The 25,829-nt window shown below is 41.3% G+C and overlaps 1 protein-coding gene across 7 annotated transcripts in view; it reads left to right on the top strand.

The window, feature by feature from the left end:
• The window catches only part of slc1a6 (solute carrier family 1 member 6), a 173,740-nt gene that overhangs the window by 36,379 nt on the left and 111,532 nt on the right, over positions 1-25,829 (top strand). Inside the window, exons 1-3 of one of the 7 annotated variants that reach the window (XM_072244201.1) lie at positions 13,692-14,009; positions 21,695-21,772; positions 22,129-22,199. The gene's annotated coding sequence lies outside the window, so the exon portion shown is untranslated. Of the gene's footprint in view, positions 1-13,691; positions 14,010-21,694; positions 21,773-22,128; positions 22,200-24,609; positions 25,264-25,829 lie in introns of those variants that run through there. The other 6 variants (XM_072244202.1, XM_072244200.1, XM_072244203.1 and 3 more) reach the window with 6 other exon arrangements.

Raw genomic sequence — 25,829 nt, 5'->3', positions numbered from 1 at the left:
TAGTCATAGTCATAGTCATACTTTATTGATCCCAGGGGAAACTGGTTTTCGTTACAGTTGCACCATAAATAGTAATAAAACCATAAATAGTTAAATAGTAATATATAAATTATGCCAGGAAATAACTCCAGGACCAGCCTATTGGCTCAGGGTATCTGATCCTCCAAGGGAGGAGTTGTAAAGTTTGATGGCCTCAGGCAGGAATGACTTCCTATGACGCTCTTTTGTGTACTTTATGCAGTCCTGGGTACGTCTGTAGTCTAGTGTTGTTTTTGTGTTGTTTTACGTAGTTCAACGTAGTTTTTGTATTGTTTCATGTAGCACCATGGTCCTGAAAAACGTTGTCTTGTTTTTACCAGCTGTATACTGTACCAGCAGTTTTTACCAGCTGTGTACTGTACCAGCAGTTATGGTCGAAATGACAATAAAAACTGACTTGACTTGACTTGGGTGTGGTGGTGGCTGGGCTGCTGATTAGTGAGAGACTGAAAGTGATGCTGAAATAGAAGAATAGCATTGGCCTTATTGAATGATAGAACCGGTGCAAGAAACTCAGTTCATTATGTTTAACCTATTTATGATATTTTTATGTTTTTAAGAAATTATATGAACCCCTTTTTATCGGGCATCTCAAGAGACGCAGCTCGTTAGCCCCTCGTTAGCAGCCACCAGACTCAGTGGTGAGAAAACTACCTTCCAAATGTCACTCGAAATCCACCTTGAACAAACAGGCTTCCCCACAGGAATATCAGTCCTTCCTCCTTGAAGCCATTCATCTGTACAAAGCATCTTGTGCAACAGGAACGGCATCCTCAGCCATCTTCCCTCCTGTCTTCTACCAGCTCCCACCAAAAAGACCTCAACCCACACCAATGTCCCTCACAAAAACCTCTCCGCCCAGCATTCTCTCGAACCTTCTCCCAATTCCACCATCCTGATTGGCTGACACCACACTCCTAAGTTGAACAACATAGCCCTTTATCTTTAGCGTAAACCCAAACATGCTAAAAGCAGAACAGACTGTTCTTACAGAACTGCTAAAATGAAATACCTATAGCATAGCAGTAAAAATCTTAACCAGGGCATTACATGTAGTAATGATAGAACAGACATTGCAGCAGTTAAAGTGAGGACAGTTACCAGTATAAATATCTACTGTATAACTCATGAGCAGAACCACTTCTCAACTCAATTGACTAGGTAGGAGACCCTAATAATCACCAATATACCTTGGCTTCAGCTCTTATAATATAACAACTGAGCTACTGTCAGTGTTGGTCATCAATTGCAATTATGGGAATCGGTCCAAACTGTTTCAATTAGTGTGTATAACATAGAAATTTATAGCAGTTTAACACACGGGAGGAGAATGTTCCTTCATCATGTTTGTTCCCCACCTTTGCTAGAAAAGTCCAAACTTAAGTTCACAAGCTGACACCAGCTGAGTGGAAGTTTAAGAGAAAAGGATGTTTTGGTTTGGGAGGGCAATTTGGTAAATAGGTTTGCTACGAAGCTATCAGTTGGAGCCCTGAAATAAGTGAATCCTGATATCCATACCAACGCATGCTGAAAGACACCAAGATCAAGGAGACTCCAGCACTACACCACGTTTAATATTAAGGAAAACTAGAGTTCCCAAATGAACAAAATCACGTGGGTTGTCACGGTAGCTTAGCAGGTAGTGCAATGCTATTACAGTTTGGGGTTTCGGAGTTCGGAGTTCAATTCTGGTGTCTTCTATAAGAAGGTTTGTTGTTTCCTTCAGGTACTCCAGTTTCCTCCCACGGCCCTAAGACACGCCAGTTCATAGGTTAATTGGACATTGTAAATTGTCCTGTGATTGGGCGAGGGTTAAATCGGTGGGTTGCCGGGCAGTGTGGCTCTGTGGCCCTGTTCTGTGCTGTATCTCCAAATAAAATAAAGTAAAACAACTTCTCAGACAAAGACCTCATCACACGCCATAGAGAAAACCTTTCATGCTATACTTGGACAACCCAAAACTACAACTAAAGTAGTTTAGGGCACCACAATAACGTAGAAGTGAGCACATTGCTATTACAGCTCGGACTACTCAGAGGTCAGAGTTTAATTCCAGCGGCGTTTGTAAGGAGTTTGTACGTTCTCCTCCGTGAACTGCTTGGGTTTCCTCTGGGTGCTCCAGTTTCCTCTTATAGTCCAAAGATGTACCGGTCATTGTAAATTACCTGTGATTAGGCTAGTGTTGAAAAGGTGCATTGCTGGGTGGTGTGGCTCATTCAGCTGGTAGGGCCTATTCTGTGTTGTATCTCTAATTAAAAAATAAATAAATAGCTATGGGCATGCTGAGAATTCTACTTTCCCAATATGTATCATAACACCTGCACTGTAATGAACCTGTGCAGTAACATCAATGTACTCCTTACCATTTACACTGTCCTATATCCTGCCTCTGTAGTTGAAGAGTTTTCAAGTGGTGGCCTTTGAAGAACGGCGGGAAAGTTATGACACAGAACGTGAGTAAGCTGTATTTTGGGAAATGGTTCAGATTAGGACTGAAAAGATTCAATGAAGGGAACTGAACAGCATTTGAGAAGCGTTTATCTCGTGAAGACAGTGTTACCATAGCTGCAACACACACAAAAAATGCTGGTGAACGCAGCAGGCCAGGCAGCATCTATAGGAAGAGGTACAGTCGACAAGAGGTCCTTTACTGAACGCTATGAGGGGGGATAAGAATGGACTCAGGAACTGCAACAGTTGTACATTTTGTTCAGGCACAAAAACCCAAAATAACCAGTTTAGATTTGGATTTCTTTAGAATTCAACAAAAAAGGACCAAGGCATCAAATGGGGACAAAATTAGAGAATGTATAGATCATAAAACCAAACAGTCCAAACTTCCACATGTATATAAATTGAAAAAGATTAGTGAAGACAAACCCCTTAGCTGCCAATACTCACTATCTGAGTGGTGTGTCACCCTCCCCCTACCACAGAAGAGATACTTCCAGCTAACACAATAGTTTAAACACACTTAAAACTCACAGAGGATTTCTTATAAAAGACTTCCCGAATTACAAATAACTTCTAAAACAGAAAGGATTTCCAAAACACAGGTACAATTCCTATAAGCTAAAAATACATACCTGAGACGCAGAGGAATGAATTGTCTGTTGCAGAAATCGAAGGTAGACAAATGGATTGTAGTTCACCCCACGTTTCTGTCATTCTTCTTGATGTTCCTGGACCATTCCAAATAAGGCTAAACCTCTCTCTTCATTTATACTGTTTCTTTGCCACTTGGCGGACTTCACACACACGCAATACTTTTTATTTTATTTATTTAAATGAATAAATTAAATGCAGTGGAATGGACTTTAGCTCATCCATGTTTCTGTCATTCTTCTTGAAGTCCCTGGACCATTCTTAATAATCCTGAACTGTGCTCTTCATTTTTCCTTTCCAAGGAGTCAGAGGTTACCTCCTTTGTCAAAGAAAGGGGTTTCCCTTCCTCTACCTTGATGCTGCCCTCATCTGCATTTCCTCCATTTCCCGAATGTCTGTGCTCACCCCACCTTCACACCGCCTTATCAGTGAGAGTTCCTCTTGTGCTCACCTACCACCCCATGAGCCTCCGCATCCAACATATCATTCTCCATAACATCTGCCACCTCCAAAGGGATCCTACTACCAAACATATCTCTGCCTCCGGTCACTCTCCACTTTCCACAGTGATCGCTCCCTCCATGATTTCTTTGTCCATTCGTCCTTCTCCACTAATCTTCCTCACAGCACTTCTCCCTGCAAGCAGCCAAAGTGCTACACCTGCCCATTCACCTCCTCCCTCAGGGCCCCAAACAGTCCTTCCAGGTGAGGCAACATTCACCTGTGATTCTACTGGCGTCGTCCAGTGCTCTCAATACGGCCTCCTTTACATTAGTGACGCATGTTGCAATTTGGGGGACCGCTTCATCAAGCACCTCTTTTCCATCCACCAAAAAAGGCCACCCTCAGGGTGGAGGAGCAACACCTTATATATCATCCAGGGAGCCTCCAACCTGATGGCATTCAAATCAATTTCTCCTTCCGGTAAAAAAAAATCCCTTGCCTTCCCCTCTTCTTTTTCAGCACAGTAGCGTAGTGGTTAGATCAAAACTTTACAGTACAGGTGACTCGGGTTCAATTACTGCCGCTGCCTGAAAGGAACTTGTACGTTCTACTCGTGACCGCGTGGGTTTCCTCCGGGTGCCCCAGTTTCCTCCCACAGTCCAAAGACATACCGGCTGACAGGTTAATTGGCCATTGTAAATTGTCCTGTGATTAAATCAGTGGATTTCTGGGCAGCGTGTCTTGAAGAGCTGAAAGGGCCTATTCTGTGCTGTATCTCAATAAATAAATAACTAAATCCCCACTCTGACCTTATATGTCTTCTTGTCTGCCTATCACCTTCCCCTGAATCCACTCCTCCTTCCCTTTCTCTTCCCACTCTCCTCTCCTATCAGATTGCTTCCTCTCCAGCCCTTTTCCTTTCCTACCCACCTGGCTTCACCTATCACCTTCCAGCTCACCCATCTTTTTATTCTGTCACCTGCCCCCTTCCCCCAGTCCTGAAGAAGGGTCCCGGGTGGCAACGTCGACTGTTTATTCATTTCCATAGATGCTGCCTGTCCTGTTGAGTTCCTCAAACATTTCGTGTGTGTTGCTTCTGATTTCTAGCATCTGCAGAACGTGTTGTGTTTACGATTTACTGTCTCTTCATTTATCCTGTTTCTTTGCCACTTGGGTGACTTCACAGACGCCACAAAGAGGTTTGAAAATAAAAATCAAATGTATATACCATGATAATATAATGCTAATATTAGCCATGAACAACATATTTACAAAGTTCATTATATAAAATCTTAACCAAATTATATAAAAGGTTACCTATGTTAGAAAGTACGTAAATATGTAACATCTAAATAGATAAGTGAAAAGTAATGTTTGTCAACTCATCTTTCCGTAGGATTGTGTTATTAGACCAATTATTCACGATGGACACATGACAACCCCCTACCCCCTGCCCTCAAGATGAGGCGAGAACCTGTAAGCACGTGTTAGTGGTCAGGACTAGGAAAGGAGAGGAGCATAGACAAACCAGAGGAATAGGTAAAAGGCAAATACAAAGCAGCCTATTGCAATACAGACATTCAAGAAATAACCCATGGTAGTGCAGCTCAGGTATTGGTGCTAACAAAGTCTTAGGAGTGGAGCCGTTACTCCAAAAGCAGAAGAGTCACCAAACTTCCATCTCTGTAAGCTTCAAAGTTTCAACAACAGAAGTGCTCTAGAAATAATAATTCCGATGGCTAGGGGAATTGCCCATAGGAAAATTGCAAAAGTAAATCTCTAACCCAAAATAAAGTAATCCCAATCCATCTTTTATATCCAGATAAAATTCTTATAACACATCTAAAACATATAGGAAGATGCATTGAAATGACAATCTTTTTCATCTTGATGTGGATTAGGTTGACCATTATTCAGAATAATCTGTTATTATTCCCCATGTAACTTGAGCTTGTGTCTATATAATAACCCCTGGTCTCTTAACCTAACAAACTTCTCCCAGTTCTAACTAATAATCATATGCTGCACTAATTCTTTACTAGTTACTTTGTGTCAATACCCATCAGCTTTTGCTGTCTTCATGTGAGCCATTTCTGACCAGCAACAGGAAAATAGAGCAGAAGCTGGCATGATTATATGTCAGGTTCATATGACATAATCTGGGCATAATGACTAGGAACCCCTGCGGGAAGCCTAATACTGGGATTGAGAGAAACAAATTTGTAAAGAGATCACAGACTGTTGTAAGAAGCATAAGGTTGCTACAGTAGGTGATTTTAACTTTCCACACATTGACTGGGAATCCCATACTGTAAAAGGACTAGATGGATAGTTTGTCAAATGCGCTCAGGAAAGTTTCCTTCATCAGTGTGCAGAAGTCTCAATGAGAGAGCATGCAATACTGTATCTGCTATTAGGGAATGAGACAGCAGATGACAAAAGTTTGTGTAGGGGAACATTTTGCATCCATTGACTACAATGCCATTAGTTTCTAAGTAAATATGCAAAAAGATCAGTCTGGTCCAAGGGTTGAGATTCTAAACTGGAGAAAGGCCAATTTTGATGGTATCAGCAAGGATCTGGCAAGTATGGATTGGGACAAAGACCAGAATGGTAATCCATGCTTAGAGCCAAAACAGATGGGGGAGATCTTAAATGCATCCTTTGTATCTGTATTTACTCAGGAGATGCATACAGAGTCTATAGAAGTAAGGCAAAGTGGCATCAACTTCATGGACCCTGTACAGATTACAGAGGAGGAGGTGTTTGCTACCCTGAGGCAAATCAGGATGGATAAATCCCCAGGGCCTTCCAAAGTACACCCTCGGACCCCACGGGAGGCAAGTGCAGAAATTGCTGGGGCCTTAGCAGAGATATTTAAAACATCCTTAGTGACAGGAGAGGTACCAGAGGATTGGAGGATAGCCAATGTTGTTCCACTGTTTAGAAAAGTCTCCAAACAGAAAGAAGGAAATTATAGGCTGGTATCAGTTGTGGGAAAGTTATTGGAAGGTATTCTGAAGGACCAGATATTTCAGTTTTTGGAGAGACATGGACAGATTAAGGACAGTCAGCATGGCTTTGTGTGTGGTAGGCCATATCTAACCAATCTTATAGAGTTTTTCGAGGAAGTTACCAGGAAAATGGATTAGTGGATGTTGCCTACATGGACTTTAGCAAGGCATTTGAAAAGGTCCCACATGGGAGGCTGGTCAAGAAGGTTCAGTTGTCCAATCTATGTTAAAAGTCTTTTCTCTCCTTCCAAAATGCAGAACACGCCATCATACGGAACCTAATGTGTGTCATGACGGACGAAAACAAACGAGGCAGAATGTAGGTCAGCAGGAACCCAAGAGTGCTGTACGCCGTGGTGGTAGGAAGAAGTAGGTGAAAAGGAATTGAATTTACTGAGGAGGGTGGAATGGTGTAGAGAGGCTAACCAGGCCATCGTGGCGTCAGAAATGAAATCACCTGGCACTCGTAACAGCTGCCATATACCAACTCAGTTGTAGACAACTGCGGCTCCTCTTTTGGAGCAGTTCTGAGCTGCAGCAGGACCCATGGGAGACGATCGTGCCAACACTCATTTTGGTTTGGGAAGCCCTCCGAGCAGCCTTTAAGGAGGGGTGAAACCACACACATAGGCCATTGGACTGCAGGAGATACGCCATGTTGGGATGTAGCCTGGTGCCGAGGCTCTGGGCCATCACATCCCAGAGGTCTGAAATGAATTGAGGACCGTCGTTAGAGGAAATATCAGATGGGTGCTAAACTGAGGAACCCAGGTGTTGATGAATGCCTGAGCCACATCTGTGGACTTTGTCGATGCTAGAGGAATGACCTCTGGCCACTCGGTGGTACAGTCCACCATGATAAAAAGGTACGTGGAACCATGGAAGGAGGGAAAAGAACCAACAAGGTCCACACCAACATGGTCAAAATGTCACTCAGGGACCTCAAAAGGTGTCAATGTCGCCTGAAGATAACAGTTGATTTTTGCCCACTGGCACTCCACACATTTCCAGTCTTTGTGTAATGTATGGATCTATTTCTTTTACAGCAATGACTCCCTCTCTTAACACCGCGTATTGATCTGTTGTCTACGCGTGCAAGGCCATGTGTACTGATTGCCCTCTCTCTCTCTCTCTCTTCCCCCCGTTGCAATGTGAATACACCAGTTAAAGCCACCTCGCACGTGTGTGCTTTTATTTAATCAATACGTAGTTGTGCAGACACAACAAATTGGCGACGAGTACGAACTGAATGTCAGAAAATATCATCAATTGCACCAACAGTTACGGGACGAAACAGTGAGAGTTAAAAGGCACGAGAAGACTGAAAGACCCCTGAGTAACAGTGAAAGTCACCCTGAATTTAGAGTGGAAATAAAATGGCAATGGCTTCAGTCGGGAAGGTTAATGGATTTGATAGTGCTAATGAAAGCTGGGAGTCTTAGACCGAGAGGGTTGAACTGTATTGTAATGTGAACAACATGGGGGAGAAAAAGAAAGCATCCACATTTCTTAGCTTAGTGGGTGCAAGGATGTACAATCCCTTACACAACCTAGTAACTCCTGAAAAGCCAGAAAGCAAGAAGGTCGATGAAATTGTTACAATTTTACAAAGTCACTTTTTTTTTATTAAGTGCAATCGTGAACAATAGCCAGATCAGAAATGTTGATCAAGTTAACTGGTTCCCAAAGAGAACTCTGATAGGCCAATCAGATGGTTCACTGCTGCTCAGCGATAGAACACAAAACAGGCACAAGGGTCGCTAGCCCCTGTACCCCAGAAACACACCTGAGCAGAGCGGCGGAGGTATGTGCTATGCATGACCTGATCTGAAAGCATCATGTTGACTCATAACAGATTGTGTTCACGGTGGGACAGCTTAGTCAAGGATGTGGTGATCAGCACAGATGGACAAATTATACTTCCACTACCCCACTACTTGAGCCCTAAACTGCTGGTAATAACTGAGAGATTTAGATTTTACACAAAGAACCAGTCAAAAGACTGGGCGATCATTTTGCTGAACAGACTGGGAGATTGTTTCGCTGAACCCAACGCAGACTGGGAGATCGTTTCGCTGAACACCTACGCTCTGTCCGCCAGAGAAAGCAGGACCTCCCAGTGGCCACACATTTTAATTCCACGTCCCATTCCCATTCTGACATGTCTAACCACGGTCTCCTCTACTGTAAAGATGAAGTCACACGCAGATTGGAGGGACAACACCTTATATTCTGTCTGGGTAGCCTCCAACCTGATGGCATGAACATTGACTTCTCAAACTTCCGCTAATTCCCCACCTCCCCCTCGTACCCCATCCGTTATTTATTTATTTCCACTCATTCTTTTTCTCTTTCTCCTTTTTCTCCCTCTGTCCCTCTCACTATACCCCTTGCCCATCCTCTGGGTTCCCCCCCCCTCCCCCTTTTCTTTCTCCCTGGGCCTCCTGTCCAATGATCCTCTCATATCCCTTTTGCCAAACAACTGTCCAGCTCTTGGCTCCATCCTTCCCCCTCCTGTCTTCTCCTATCATTTTGGGTCTCTCTCTTCACCTCCCACTTTCAAATCTCTTACTAGCTCCTCTTCCAGTTAGTCCTGACGAAGGGTCTCGGCCCGAAACGTCGACTGTACCTCTTCCTAGAGATGCTGCCTGGCCTGCTATGTTCACCAGCAACTTTGATGTGTGTTGTCAGTCAAAAGATGAAAGCCTTTCTGAATATATTGCAGAACTGCGCAAACTTTCCAGTACTGTGACTTTAGAGATGGACTTTCTGATGTATTAGGTATCAGCGGCGGTGATTTCCCATAGAGTAAACTGAGCCTCAGCTTGTACAAGGCATTTCGCTCCCAAAACTCCAGCTGTTTCAAAGTAACTGTATTGGCCAACATGTTCAATAACTCTGGAATCATCCCAGAGTATCGCGGTCACCAATGTAGGTTTTCGCAAATAAAACAAAGTGAAACCCATATCACATTTTATTGATCTCCAAAACTACACACAAAAGCGTGCTAAAAATCCTTACATAACAACATAATCATGCCAAACCAGCCTCTTAAAGCAAAACCCCAATTCAATGTCAGCGATTGTGAATTATTCTCCCTATTACTTTACCCTCAGGGCTGGACTTTAGGCAGGGCTAGGCTGGGCTGCAGCCCAGGGGCCAGAGCTGCAGAGGGGCCCAAAATAGGTAGCTATCATCATGGCGGACCAAAAAAAATACGAGAGCGGAGCACAGAAAAGAAAAACGAAACAAGAAAAAGAGGACCGTGAGAAAGAACACTGAAATTGACAGAATTTTTTAAACCTGTTCTCGATGATGCGGCAGTATCATCACTCTTGTCACAGTCTGAGACCGGTGGACAAACGGAGACTTGTTCAACAGCTAGTGCTAGCACCAGCGTTAGCACAGGACCACCGTCCTTGCCACAGTCAGCAGCTAACGTTGAAGAGGCAGAGAGCATGACTTTGGGATTCCCGACCACAGAGGCCTCCGAACAACCAAGTCGGGCCACCATTAATGTTAACGTTACCGCTACTGAGGATCCTTACAGCACTGATCCTGCTCGCTGGGGAAAGGAAACGTTAGATGATTCAGTCCGAGTATACTGGGCTAAGAAAGGGCCGGAGTCCTGCCAGAATAAGGATGTGGATATCAAAGCTTTGGAATGAGTATACAAACAGCAGAGACGTTTTTTTCGCCAAATTTCACTTCAAAAGCAAGCTCGTAAATGGTGAGTACATGTCAAGGCGATGGTTCTTATATTCCCCTTCCACCGGCATTGCATCCTTCAGCGCTTTGAAAGTGCAAGTGTTGCAATGCAAGCTGTAAATCTGGACCTGTGTAATGCTGTGGATTTGGTGAGATCACTAAGGAGATACATAGCAAGCTTGCATGATCAATTTGATACTTTTGAGACCCAAGCTAAAACTATGTCTCCAACAGTCTCACAAGTGTACGAAGAAGACACCCAACGACAAAGAAAACGTAAAGCCTTTCTGGGTGAATCCACAACACCTGATGTTGGCTTGTCAGCCAGAGAAAAATTCTCAGCTAAGGTTTTTTTGGTCGTGATGGATAGATTACTTGCAGAAATTGATTGCAGATTTGCATCATATAATGACCTTAACGACACATTTGGCATCCTAAACAATATCCCTTCTTTCTCTGTACAAGATCTGTGCAAGAGAGCATCTGCTCTCCAAAGCAGATATTCAGCTGACCTGGAGTTAGACTTTGTGGAGGAGATTGTCCATTTCAGGGAATTTGTAAGTGGCAAAGACATTTCATCTGCAACAGAGGTTTTATGCTTCCTTAGAGAAAAAAACTTGCAGGTCATCTTCTCAAATGTAAGAATTGCTTTGAGGCTTTACCTGACTCTCCCTGTTACAAATGCAAGTGGTGAGCGATCTTTCTCCAAGCCCAAGCTAGTGAAGAGTAGGCTCAGATCCACAATGGGACAGGACAGGCTGAATCATCTTACTCTGATATCACTTGAATGTGATCTTGTTCGGAAACTGAATTTTAGTGATCTGATCAAGGACTTTGCTGCGAAGAAATCCAGAAGCACTAGGCTTTAATTTTGAAAAACAAGCTTCTGACTTTGTAAATATCTAGGCTTGTGTGTCAGTGCTGTTCCTGTTTTTGTGGCAATAGGCTAATAGTTGACTGTTTACAAACCTAGTAAGTAATAAATGGTTTTTACTCTGCAAGTCTACACAGCACAGTAATAGGTTAACATGTGCTAGATCTCATTCTTCAAAAAGATTGTTGGAGTATTGTCAGGTTTCCTAGTTTGCCATAGTGCCATCTCTCTTGGCCTTTTTGTCTCTCATTTCCATTTTACTTTCTCAGAACACACGGTTGAGAAAAATACCGAGATAAAAATGCTTTGGCACTGTTTGAGAAATAAGGCCTATGGTATGTGCAGCAATAGCTAAATAAAGATTTAAGATTGGATACATCATACTTCGTCTCCTTCATAACTTTACTAAGCCAACTAAGCCTAGGTCAATTTTTGAGTGCTTTAGATGCTGTCCTTCAAACTAAGAATCTGCATTACTTTCTGTCCTCCCTCTTAAGGCCTGTAAGTTTACAGCCTATGTATTGTACTACACCAGTGTCTTGGTCCACAGCTTTGATAGTTAGACCAGTACGACCTTTGCTCTTGTTCTTGTCTTTTTTTGCTTGGTACAGCAGCACTTTTACGGTATCGGCAGGGGCCCATCGGGCCTCCAGCCCAGGGGCCCTGGCCCCACTAAATCCTGCCCTGTTTACCCTACATTTCCACCTTCCCTTGTTATAGAGTCGTACAGCAGAGAAAAATGCCTTTTGATCCAGGAAACACATATTCAGCATCAAGCACCCATAACATTAATCATAGAACATAGGACAGCACAGGAACAGGCCCCACAACCCACAATGTTGTGCCGAGCCAATTAAATTTGTAATCAAATGGCCATCTAAACTAATCCATATTATTCCTTTTTCCTCACATTCAAGTGCCTATCTAAACATCTCTTAAAAGTCCCTAATGTGTCTGCCTCTGCAGCCGCCCCAAGCAGCATATTTCACTCAGGCACTCACCACTCTGTGTAAAAAACCTGCCCCTTACATCTCTTATAAACTTACTCTCTCTCACCTTAAATGCATACCCTCTGGTATTAGACATTTCAACACTGGGAAATCCCATTTCATTTGCTCATTAACTATCCCCAAGTTTATTCCCTGTTAACTAACCCCAGATTCAACAATCGCCTAAGTACCATGGGCAATCGAGAGCAGCCAGTTAACCTGCCAACCTGCTTATCTTCATCGCAATCAAAGCACCCAGAGAAGACTATGTGAACTCCACACAGATGGCATTGGAAATCAGGTCTGAACTCAGGAAACACACACACACAATGCTGGAGGGACTCAGTAGGCCAAGTAGCACCCATGGAAAAGAGTAAGCAGTCAACGTTTTGGGCCGAGACCCTTCATCGGCACTGGAAAGGACCCCTTCTTTTCCAGACCTGATGAAGGGTCTCTGCGTAAAACATCAACAGTTTACTCTTTTTCACAGATGTTGCCTGGCCTGCTGAGTTCCTCCAGCATTTTGTGTGTGTGTGTTGCTTTGGATTTACAGCATCTGCAGATTTTTTTGTGGCTTCTGAACTCGGGTTGCTGGGACTGTGAGACAGCAGCTCTACTTGTGCACATTGATCATAGCTGGAGGCAGCTGAAGTTTTAGAAATCAGGAGGATATGGGGTCTTGTGTGGAATAAATTAATAAACTAAAGATATCATTGGAGATGCAGGTCAACAAGTGTAAAAACTGAGATCATCATACCTATTGAATTCATAATGACACAGTTTATAAAATCTAACAAGACAAAGAGGAGCAAGGCACAAATAACTGCCACTTTTGCATCTCCTGGCCAGGATTTATCCATTTCTCATTGCCACTTTTTCCTAAAGCTGTCCCAAATACATCCCTGAAGGCTGAAGCTCGGACTCTGAGCACTTGGAAGTGACCTCCTCCTGCTCAACATTTTGCCTCCTCCTAACCGTGAACAAAATGCTTTTTCTCTCCATTCTATGAATCTGAATGAAATCTTGGGGATTACTAATTTCTTGTTCCTGGTGCTACTAAGGTGGAGATGATGAAATACCTGTTTTGAGCCTTTCCCAGAATAACTACAGCCTTGTTAAAATTACGGTTTTTATATCTATATATTGCTTCTAAATAGCAGTATTGTTCAAATGTCCATTTTACGTTTGAATCTTGAATGTTCCCATGTTTTTCACTTCAGTGTTAAAATTTATTTAAATAGAGATTTAGTATCAAAGCTTTGAATGGAGGGAAGTACACACTTGTTTCATAAATAGAAGCTCACAGTAACATTTTGTTTGCTTTACACTGGCATTCTGTCTTCATTATCACCAGCTCTTTGAGGTAGCTCCAGTACTGAGAGCAAGAGAGGGGAATAATGAGCACTGTAGCAGTTGTTAATTCCAGTACTTGCTGATTGGCTGTTGATAAGCATCAACTGCTAATGGCCGTCCGACTTCACAGAAAGGCTTGGCTGTTTTCTCGGAACTTATCATGCATATTGAATGTCATCAGTGGAACCATTCTGAGATAGAGAGAGTGAGAGCAAAAGAGAGACTCTGCATTCCTGTACTTTTTTCCCCTGCTGTTGCAAGACTGTAAGAGTGGTTTCCTAACGTAATTAACAGGCAGCAGATGACAGAACAGTTTGAAGCCAGTCTGAAAAGATTCCCAAACTAGCTTAATTTCTCTCTGTGTTGTTAGCACCCAAGCTGAAAACCTCAACATCAAAGATCAACCAGTGAACGCTCAGCTAATGCAACAGTTGTGTACGGTTCATTAACAGAAAAAGAGCCAATATCAAAGTGACTGCTCATGTAAGTAAGACTAAAATTCACTGAAATTGTGCGACTTATTTCTCTTGTTCTGAATAGCAATAATTTAACTAATTATATGTTGGACAAGAACTTAGTGATTCCATATGATGTAATGTTCATGCAATCATAGGAATATTACACATTATGGTGTTCATTTCATGATTCTTTAAAGATTATTACCTCTGTGTTAAGTGTATGATTTTCAGTGTAGTATTGATTGTTATGTTTGGCGAAGAGGCTGATGTACAACATTATTTTGATTACGACTGTGTCTAGGAGGGATAGATAATGCATTTTGGAGAGTCCAAGATACTTTGGAACTTCAGAAACCAAATCAAAGTGTAATGTGGACATTGAAATCTAAGAGCAACTACCTACAGCTCATGAAGTTTCAGAGGCACAGAATTATACAGGTCATCAAATATAACAAAAGGCTAAGACGAACACTTTAACAAATCAGGTACAGTCTGAGCCACTTGACCCCAAAGCCAAAGGTCATGAAATCACAGCAGTAGTCATAAAAACTCAGAGAGCTACAAAGTGTGGATCATCATATCAACCATCTGTTCCATAATTTAAACTGTAACCTGACAACTGTACACTATCGGTCAAGTTAACTGAGAAATATAATACAGGAATATGTAAGAGGACCGAGATATAACTTAATTGATTAAAGGCACAGTTACCCAGGTCTGAGAAAGACAGAGACATACTCTGATATCCTCTGAGGTCTAAGTCCTAGCTCAAATTTTGAGCAATGAAGCTCAGAAAATAATCTCCGAGGCTATAGGAACATTTCATGAAATCTAAGCAACTGGATGTCATAAATGTAAGAGAAGCAAACCACGTTTCTAACATCAAATCTATGTCAAATATCACAAAACACATGTCAAATGAAAGAGACTTTTATACTGTGAAAAGAAATCTAATGTGAATTTAGCAGTATAGGTTACCAAATCAAAGAGGGACTAAGACTTGCACGTTATAAGATCTGAGGCACCATAGGATTGAGGAACAGAAATATAAAACCTCAGAGGTAAATCTAAGATAGACAAAGTATAAAAGGTTGATCTTTTAACACAAATGAATGGCAACGGCCGCCAAGTCTCAGAAAAGGTGGAAAGCCTCAGTTAGCTAATCTAGAGGAGACTGAAAGTAACACTTGTTAAGCCTATGATACTCTGAAAGATGTAGATTTGCAGTTGTGATACAGACTGTTTATTTGGGTTGTTCCACTGAAAATTCAACAAGTCGAATAAGTTATCGATTAATGTGCAATTAGAAGACTGAACATAGTTTTGGCACCCTAGTTTAGGAGAATTATCAAGGCCGCGAAGTAATTTTACTATTTTATTTATGAGAAGAGACTAACGAAAGTGGAATGTTTGACACAAAAATAGAAATCCTATGACTGAAATAATTAAATTGAGAATATACTCACAGACAGCTCATATTGCAAATTGGAAGTTTTAAGGTAATTTAATCAAATGGTTTCAAATGGTAACAGATTCAATGGGGTAAATGCAGTAAAACTATTTCTTCCAGTAAGCAATACCGAAGAAGAAGTCAGAATATTTGTAAGAATAATCCCAGAGAAGGTTTTCATGCTAAGAATTGGGGTCATTTGTAATTTATTCAGGCAAAGTGCTTTAAATGGGTGGTCAATTGAACGATCTACTTGTACTCAAGTTGTGAGTGTGGCAGGACTATTGGGTTCTGTCAATTGATCAGACCAACTGTGTACCTCAATGAAAATAAAGGAAGGAGAAAGAAATGAGGAATGATGGAGGAAGAAATAAGAGTCATATTAGAGAAAGAAAGATTAAAAAGTAGCAAAAAAACTAGATTATTCGATGGAAAAAGGAGAAAGAAGGGAAAATTAAGAAAACCAGATCAAATTTTTTACAATGTATGTATCTTTAGGAACAATTTACGACCATCAATTGTAAGACTAGAATTATAATCTTTTACTTTCTTAACCACCCCATCCCACAAGCAGGGTGGCATTTCTTGAACATACTGTAAATCTGGTCATTGAAGGAGTTCTTACCACCATTAATCATTAGTGCTAACTTTCTGTGGAGAGTTGAGTCTACTTTAACAGTGCAAATGCAACAACTTCTTGAAAAATATCAGGAGTTGAGAGCAAACTCTGGTTTTATAGAGCTGTTGGTGGAGTGATGCGTATTGACTCGCAAGTTGTCCAAAGTTGCAACTTGTAGTGTACCTTTTCCTTTCACATTTTGGTTTGGACAATAAAGTGCATACTTTTAAATCACTGCTACTTCAGTAATGAATTCTGGGTCATTGTTTAGGTTTTAATTGGACAGGACAGGAAAACATACATCAGAATTTCCTTTATATGATCAGTGGAAAAAGTAACGGAGAACTAATTGATAAATTTCTAATCCATACTGGTAGAATTGTAGCATTACAGTAACAAATAAAAAATTCCATTAAATGTTTTAGACAATCCATGACAGTTTTACTGGAAAGTAACCATAACTTAATTTAAATCATGATAGGATTCATTTACCTGTGCTCTTCACCTAATTTGATCAAATAGATAGATACAAACCAATATAAATGCCTTAGCAAAATGGAGCTGTATGTAGAGTTGCCATTTGGCTTGAGGTGAACACAGTATGATTTGTTTGGATGTGGCTAATTATAGAATCATCTTCAAAAGGCAGAAAGAGGACTTGCGGTTACTGTGAATTATAAATGTAACATACCGCGTACACGCATACTGTAGTGAGAGCCTAGGGAATGCAAAGGGAGCATTGAAAAGTCTATGCTTTACGAAAACTAAATATGCCTATTTTTGCATAATTGTTCAAAACTAGCTTCCAAACTCTCAGCTTCATTTGCAAATAAAAGGAATCTTTTTTTTAATGGCAATCTTGCTCATGGTGAAAGTAGCTGATAGATTTGGCTTCAAGAAGTCGCTTCTCTTATATTTTAATCATCTTTTTGACCTTTGTCACTTGTTCTTTGTATTAATACTACTCTATAGAATGCTTTTATATTTGTCACATTTGTGCTCATGTGAGCTTATTTTGTGTTACCTTCTAACTGATTTATTAAGATTTTTACTGATAAGTCGGATTATTAATTTGAAAACAAGAATAGTATTATTACATTTATAATTGATAATTCAAAGGTAAAGACATCAGAATATAATGACAATTTTACCAGCATTTATTGTCTGGCCATGTACTTGGCTTTAGTAAAATTATCTAGCAAGCCCTAAACATTAAAGAAGATGATTTTAAGGGACTGCTGAATGAAGAGAGCCCTGGAAAAACTATTATTCACTATTATTAGACAGGTGACAGTTAACATTGTCCAAAGAGTTGACGCTAAATGAGAACGAAGTTGCAGAGGAAAGGTTGCCCATTTTTCCTACAATAATTAACTTCTTCAGTCATGCATAAGCCACGTTGTTTCAATGATCCTATTAATTTTTCACCACTATTCTACCAAAACCCTCGGACAACTTTGAAACTGTTTAATACATAAAATGCACACGCTTACTTTACAAGATGCAAACTTATTCTGCTCTTTACAACTGAAACAGTTGTTACAAGATATTTAAAGGAGATTTCAAAGAAAATCATCCTAATGCAACTCAGCTGCATGCTATATTTTCAAGTAGTCACACATGGAATGAGCAGTAAAATGTCACTTCTTACACTCTTTAAACTTGCAATATCCAAGGACAAAAACAATTAGCTCGGTAAATTAAAACAGAAATACTAGGACTGCTCCGCAGCCCATGCAGTCTCATTGAGACAGAAAATGGATCAAGGTAACACACAAAATGCTGGAGGAACTCAGCAGGTCAGGCAGCATCTATGGAAAAGAATGGCGCTGATATTTCGGGCCGTGACCCTTCATCAGGACATTAACCAGATGAAGTCCTGATGGAGGGTCTCAGTCTGAAATGTCAACTGTTCACTCTTTTCCATTGATGCTGCCAGACCTGCTGAGTACCTCCGGCATTTTGTGTGTGTTACTCTGGACTTCCAGCACCTGCAGAATCTTCTTGTGAAGATGGATCAATGCCATTCCGTCAGGAAAGTTAGAAATAAAACAGATTTCAGTTTGCAGAGAAAGTGGGATGGATGGAGAATAGATGGGAAAGTCTGTGATTATAGCTGGGGACTGTGAGGGACTGAATGACACGGCTGGCCATGATGTCATCTGAAAGGTGGCGGCAGATGAACTTCTGCGGCTGATGAATGAAGTAAGGAATAGCAGAAGAGAAGAAGGGAAGATGTTGAATGTTATGAATGTGATATACGTGACTGGGATGGCCGCTTATTGGAAACTGTACAATTCAATGTTGACTCTGAAATCAGATGCACATTTGGAAAACACACCAGGTTTGGTGTGAACTCACATCTATTTGAACTAATACAGGTTGTACACAAAATGTATGCTTCCATCTCATTGCTATAGTATGAACAGTGTTATTACTGCCAGGAGGGATGTCCATTGATCCACTAGCTGCTGTTAAATCTACCTGACTGATTGAAACTATGCCTAAACTATTAAAGAAAGAGGTACACTGGATCATCAAATGAGATAAGACCCCTTCCGCGTGTTTCATACATTTCATGCACAAGTAAGGTGAGCAGAGGTGAGAGCAAACACCTTGTTAGTCAGTCAAATCTCTGGACACTTTGAAATAGGGATCTGAGGAGGGAGATCCATTATTATAGAGCCCCAGAAATTCTGATAGTCAAATGGTATGTCTACGGTCACTGTCAGAAGCAAGGTGCCAAAAACATTCAAGCAGTGAAATGATACGTTCAATAACCTTGTGTATATGGCCCAGGTTAGTGATGATGATGTTGTTAAACTATTACTATTAAAACTTGGTTTCTAAGAGCTGGTTAGTGGGATTAGTATAGATAGATATATGGTAGTCACCATGGACAAATGGATTGAAGGGCCAGTTTCTGTACAGTATGACTCTACGATTGTTTCTGCGTCATGGTAACGGGCAGTATATTGAAGTGGAATTTAGTGACAGTAGTTCCAATTGATGCCATAGGGAGGTGTTTGGATTCTCCTTTAGTGCTACGTAATTGCTTAGGATTATCAACACAAGGCAATCTGCAGATGTTGGAAATCCAGAGCAACACACACGAAATGCTGGAGGAACTCAGCAGGTCAAACAGCATCTATGGAAAAGAGTAAAGAGTCAAACACGAGGAATTCTGCAGATGCTGGAAATTCAAGCAACACACATCAAAGTTGCTGGTGAACGCAGCAGGCCAGGCAGCATCTCTAGGAAGAGGTACAGTCGAGGTTTCGGGCCGAGACCCTTCGTCAGGACTAACTGAAGGGTCCTGACGAAGGGTCTCGGCCCGAAACGTCGACTGTACCTCTTCCTAGAGATGCTGCCTGGCCCGCTGCGTTCACCAGCAACCTTGATGTGTGTTGCAAGAGTAAAGAGTCAATGTTTTGGGCTGAGACCCTTCTTCAGGGCTGAGAAGGGAGGAGATGCCTGATTAAAAAGGTTGGGGGAGGGGAAGAGGCTAGCTGTAAGGTCATAGGTGAAGACAGGTGGGTGGGAAAGGTCGAGGGCTGGGGAAGAAAGGATCTGATAGGAGAGGAGAGTGGACAATAGGAGAAAGGGAAGGAAGAGGGGACACGGAAGTAATAGGCAGGTGAGAAGTGAAAGGTCAGAGTGGGGAATAAATGGGATTAATGTTACTCATCACGTATCAGTTTAAACCTAAGTGTGGTTTTTAATGATACCAAAGAAGCTTGAGAAAGGAGAAGTAATAATTCTATTGTTATGGGTACCCTTCAAATCTAGCTTTCAGCAAATATAGTACAAAATAGAGGCTTAATCTATATTGTGCTGAATTAGAAATCAAATGGAAAGGCCTGTAGCTACCTACCATGAGCTGGGGGTTGACTTACCATTCCACATGATATGCGCCTCATAATGTCATGTAGTTATTAACCCACTATTCGTTCCTTCTCTTCCCAACCTTCCTCCTGAAAGATTTCAGTGGAGTCACAATAAAATATGGGGGCCCTCTGGGTGCCGACTCCTGAGAGACACCAATCCCATTCGGTATTACATGCTGATTTTCACATCCCACTTTGATTGCCCAAAAGCATTTCATTGCCAATGGAACGGACAGTAATTCGGGCTGTGTCTTTGAGAAGAAAAGCAAATACTCCTGCTCAAACATACTGTATTTACTTCGTTTCCTTTTTCACAGATGCTGCTTGACCTGCTGAGTATTCCCAGCACATCCTGTTTCGTTTCATTTTTAATATATACGTGCCTTATTTTACATTTGGACTGCCGTGCAAGTTTTGTTCCAGGTAACATGGAGTGAATCATTGCCCAAGGAAGAGTGAATTGCCTTGTCCTTCTGCTCATTAAACTTATAAAGCAATGAGCTTTTATCTGAAAATATGGCTATAAAGAGCCTTCTGTCAGGCCCTCCTCTCTTACAGAGGAAATCCAAAGCTGATCTTCAGTCTTCACTGCTGATGTCGGGGTTAATGCCATTTCCCTTTTAAAGAAGAGTACTTCCTACACCTTGGCATTGGTGCAGATGGACAGAAAACAGTTCATGATGCGATTGAAGAGTAAAGTATCATAAAATATAATTAACGATTTATCTTATCACTGCTGTTCACGAGACCTTACCAGTTGCAAATTGGCTGCAGGCCTCAGACAATCAGGATGCATAACTGCTCCTCCCTCACCATCATTGTCAACACGGATGCTCTCTAGGGCTGTGTGCTGAGCCCACCGTTGTATACTCCACTCACACATGACTGCACAGCCAAACACCCGCCTAATGACATGACAGTGGTGAGGTTCATCACCAACAACAATGAGACAGCCTACAGAGAGGAGGTGGAAGAGCTCAAGGCCTGTGCCAGGCAAATAACCTCTTCCTCAAAGTCAGCCTGACAAAGGAGATAATTATCAACTTCAGGAGAACTCTCACCACTCACACCCTTCTTTACACCAGCAACACAGTAGTAGAAACTTTGAGCCAATCAGCCCAAGGCAGTTCAACACCTCCAACCCCTCCACATTTCCAACCACCACTATTTTATCATTTCTTGTCAGTTACCTTATTTACATCCTAGCTTCATTTATGGACATACAATCAATCTAAGTACATAAGTCAGCTTATGTATTTATATTTATTGTGTTTTATTGGCGCTGCATTGGATCCAGAGTAACAATTATTTCATTCTCCCTTGCACTTGTGTTCTGGAAATGACATTAAATTATCTTGAGTCTTGAATTAGTGACAGCACTTAATGGCCATGAAATGCTTGGGAGATCCATGGGATATGTGAGGTACAGTGTACATTCAAGCTCTTGCTTTCAAATGGTGATTACAAAGAGCACGCACAATGATTGGAACAGCCGCGCCTGTTGTATTTGAATCAGATATGACTGTAAGAGTAAGGATTTGCGTACATCACAAGCCAGCAGAAATGTGACAATATCAGTGGGGGAGGGGGTGGTGAGGCGGATGGGTGACGCAGTGAGCAGGGGACAGAGGTCCGCAACAACAGTACAGATTGGTGTATTTTCTTATTCACTCACTATGTGTGTGCACGTATCTTTCCATAATAAGAGAATCAAGATCATGGTACAGTTTACTGATGGGGAAATATTGATGCAGGTATCCCTGCGGTTAGACCTGGTAACGGAATAGTGACCAATCCACCCAAATAGAAAAGAGAAATTCTAAAGGAGAAAGGTAGGTTTGGTTAATCCACACTTTTTACAGAGTTGCTATTATTTAAATGTCAATAAATGATTCCACTTTTTTAAATTGTAAAAATTTTATTTTAAGTTTAAGTAATCTATTTTGTAATAGCTTTCGTAAATTTCTACGTCACTGAAAATCACAACCACACAAAACCTTTTTTGGTAATTCTGATGACTGGCTCAGACAGGGGTGGGTGAGTGAATGGGGCTTATTACAACCTCACCATGGGAGTTCAGAATCAGCACAGCTTCCCTAGGGAAGAACTTCTCTCTGCAGCATCCAGACAAAGTAAGTTCTAATGCAGGGTCTCGGACCTGAAGCATTAACTGTTTCTCTTTCCACAGATGCTACCTGACCTTTCCAGAATCTACATTATTTCACATTTCAGCACTTCCAGTTTTTTTCTATTTCCAAGGTAGGTTTGGGATTAGCAAGTAGGGAAGTGGCAAATTCTGGTAGCTGATTGCTTCCAGGGAATTCTGGGCCATCGTTACGGAACTAAATACATTGAACCTTAATTATATCATAAGGATCTCCACGAGTTCGAGAATCAGGGAACTATATTTAAAAGGAGGAAAATGCACTGGAAGTTATTGGATACACTGAACAAATTACATGATAAATGATTGTGGAGTGTATAGTGAAAGCAGGACAAATCTAATCTACTCTCAATCATCAACAAACTGATGGAGGCTATAATTAACAGTGCCATCAAGTGACGCCTAATCACCAAAAATCTACTCGATACTCTGAGTCTCAACATGATCACTCAGACAACAGAGTGCGGTATCAAAAATTACTTCAAAAACTGAAAGCAATGGGCATTAAGAAGACACTGCAATGGCAAGAATTCTGTCACTTACTAAGGAAGATAATCGTCATTGTTGAAGGTTGATCACCCTAATCCCAAAATACCACTGCAGGAGTTCAACGGAACAGAATTCTAACACTTGCTAAGGAAGATGATCATGATTGTTGGAGGTTGATCACCCTAATCCCAGAATATCACTGCAGGAATTTAATAGAACAGTCTCCAACTTCCAACCATCATCACTGCTTCATCAATTCTTTGCACCATAAACTTAAGGCATGATTCTACAATGTTCATTTCACACGCACCTCTTCGGAAATGGATGCAGGAAGGTTTAGGCAGCACTCAGGCCTGTACTGGCAAGTAGCTTGTCCAGAAAGAAAGGTGATCTCCAACCAGAAAAATAAAACACCTACAGTGGCATGCAAAGGTTTGGGCACCCCAGACAAAATTTCTGTTACTTTGAATAGTTAAGTGAGTAGAAGATGAACTGATCTCCAAAAGTCATGAAGTTAAGGATGAAACATTCTTTTTGACATTTCAAGCAAGATTCGTGTATTATTTTTGTTTTGTACATTTTTAGAGTGAAAAAAAGGAAAGGAGTACCATGTAAAAGTTTGGGCACCCCATGAGATTTGAGCTCTCAGATGACTTTTACCAAGGTCTCAGACCTTAATTAGCTTGTTAGGGCTATGGCTTGTTCACAATCATCATTAGGAAAGGCCAGGTGATGCAAATTTCAAAGCTTTATAAATACCTTGACTCCTCAAACCTTGTCCCAACAATCAGCAGCCATGGGCTCCTCTAAGCAGCTGCCTAGCACTCTGAATATTAAAATAACTGATGCCCACAAAGCAGGAGAAGGGTATAAGAAGATAGCAAAGTGTTTTCAGGTAGCCATTTCCTCAGTTCGTAATGTAATTAAGGAATGGCAGTTAACAGGAATGGTGGAGGTCAAGTTGAGGTCTGGAAGACTAAGAAAACTTTCCGAGAGGACTGCTCATAGGATTGCTAGAAAGGCAAATCAAAACCCCCGTTTGACTGTAAAAGACCTTCAGGAAGATTTAGCAGGCTCTGGAGTGGTGGTGCACTGTTCTGCTGTGCAGCGACACCTGCACAAATATGACCTTCATGGAAGAGTCATCAGAAGAAAACCTTTCCTGTGTCCTCACCACAAAATTCAGTGTCAGAAGTTTGCAAAGGAATATCTAAACAAGCCTGATGCATCTTGAAAACAAGTCCTGTGGACTGATGAAGTTAAAATAGAACTTCTTGGCCACAATGAGCAAAGGTATGTTTGGAGAAAAAAGGGTGCAGAATTTCATGAAAAGAACACCTCTCCAACTGTTAAGCACAGGGGTGGATCGATCATGCTTTGGGCTTGTGTTGCAGCCAGTGGCACAGGGAACATTTCACTCGTAGAGGGAAGAATGAATTCAATTAAATACCAGCAAATTCTGGAAGCAAACATCACGCCATCTGTATAAAAGCTGAAGATGAAAACAGGATGGCTTCTACAACAGGAAAATGATCCTAAACACACCTCAAAATCCATAATGGACTACCTCAAGAGGCGCAAGCTGAAGGTTTTGCCATGGCCCTCACAGTGCCCTGACCTAAACATCATCGAAAATCTGTGGATAGACCTCAAAAGAGCAGTGCATGCAAGACGGCCCAAGAATCACACAGAACTAGAAGCCTTTTGCAAGGAAGAATGGGCGAAAATCCCCCAAACAGGAATTGGAAGACTCTTAGCTGGCTACAGAAAGTGTTTACAAGCTGTGATACTTGCCAAAGGGGGGGTTACTAAGTACTGACCATGCAGGGTATCCAAACTTTTGCTTCGGGCCCTTTTCCTTTTTTGTTATTTTGAAACTGTAAAAGATGGAAATAAAAAAGTAATCTTGCTTAAAATATTAAAGATATGTGTCATCTTTAACTTTATGCCTTTTGGAAATCAGGTCATCTTTTACGCACTTAGCTATTCAGAGTAACAGAAATTTTGACCAGGGGTGCCCAAACTTTTGCATGCCACTGTATACCTGACATTCACTGGCACTATTATCACTGGACAGACCACCACCATCAAGATTCTGGGAGTCTCCATGAACAGAACCTCCACTGGATCAGCCACTTAAATATCTTGCCCATAACAACAGATTAGAGGGTGGGGATTCTGCAGTAACTAATTCAGCTGCCGTCCCAAAGCCGTTGCACCGTCTACAGTATGTAAGTCAGAGTTACTCCCTGATGAAATACTCTCTACATGCCTGGATGAGTACTGTTCAAGTAATTGTCAAGAAGCTAAATACTGTCCAAAGCAAAGAATCTGCTTCGTTGGCACACCATGCATCACCCTTTTCATTAATTCTCACATCACTAATGCAGAGTAGCTGTCGTGTGTAACATCTTCAAAATGCAGAACAATTATTTGCCTAGGCTATTTCAACAGAGTATCCCAAATGTGTAATCTCTCCTTCCAAAAACGACAAGGGAAGCATCACTTCTTGCTGGTTCACTTCTCTGTTGTGCAGTATCTTGACTTGGAAATATGTCACCATCACTCTATTATCCCTTGGTCTAACTCTTTGAACTACATCCCCAAGAGCCCTATGGAAGCACCTTCACCACTGCGGGCTCACCACCATTTTCCCAAGGGCAACTTGGGGTGAGACAATGCCTTGCCATTAATACTCAGATCCTAATAAATAAATTAGTTAAATAATGTTCCTAAAATTAGTTAAGAGTATGTATCAGATGTGATTTTGTTGCCTCCAATCTTTGCACAATTACACTGAAGTTGATTATGATCTATCTGATACACTTAAGGAAATCAAATAGAATGAGTAAGATCAAAAATATTTTCATGGTCCAGCATTTGTTGTTTCTCTCTACCACCTCCCTTTTATTTCAGAGGGATTCCCGTAACTGCTCCACTCTTGAAATACCACATAAACACACTGACAATTTCTAGAGATTTTGACACCCATGAATTGACTTTCCTTTTGAAGATAAGATGAAAGCAGATTAAAGGCATTTTCCTCGTGTTTGAGGATAATTTGTCATGATCTTCTTGCCTTCTTGGCATTCATGCAAGTTCACTGGGCAGTACAGGAGAAAGGTTTCTTAGCCAGAAGGTTAACTTTCCATTCCTGTTACATGGATGGATTTTGGTGTATGGCAAGCGGATCCTGGCACTACAAAGTACCAAGTACTATGTCCACAACACTGCAG

Source organism: Mobula birostris, chromosome 26 (assembly GCF_030028105.1).
Source record: "Mobula birostris isolate sMobBir1 chromosome 26, sMobBir1.hap1, whole genome shotgun sequence".
In the NCBI taxonomy this organism is placed as follows: domain Eukaryota; kingdom Metazoa; phylum Chordata; class Chondrichthyes; order Myliobatiformes; family Myliobatidae; genus Mobula; species Mobula birostris.
This window is presented reverse-complemented; position numbering and strand designations above follow the sequence as displayed.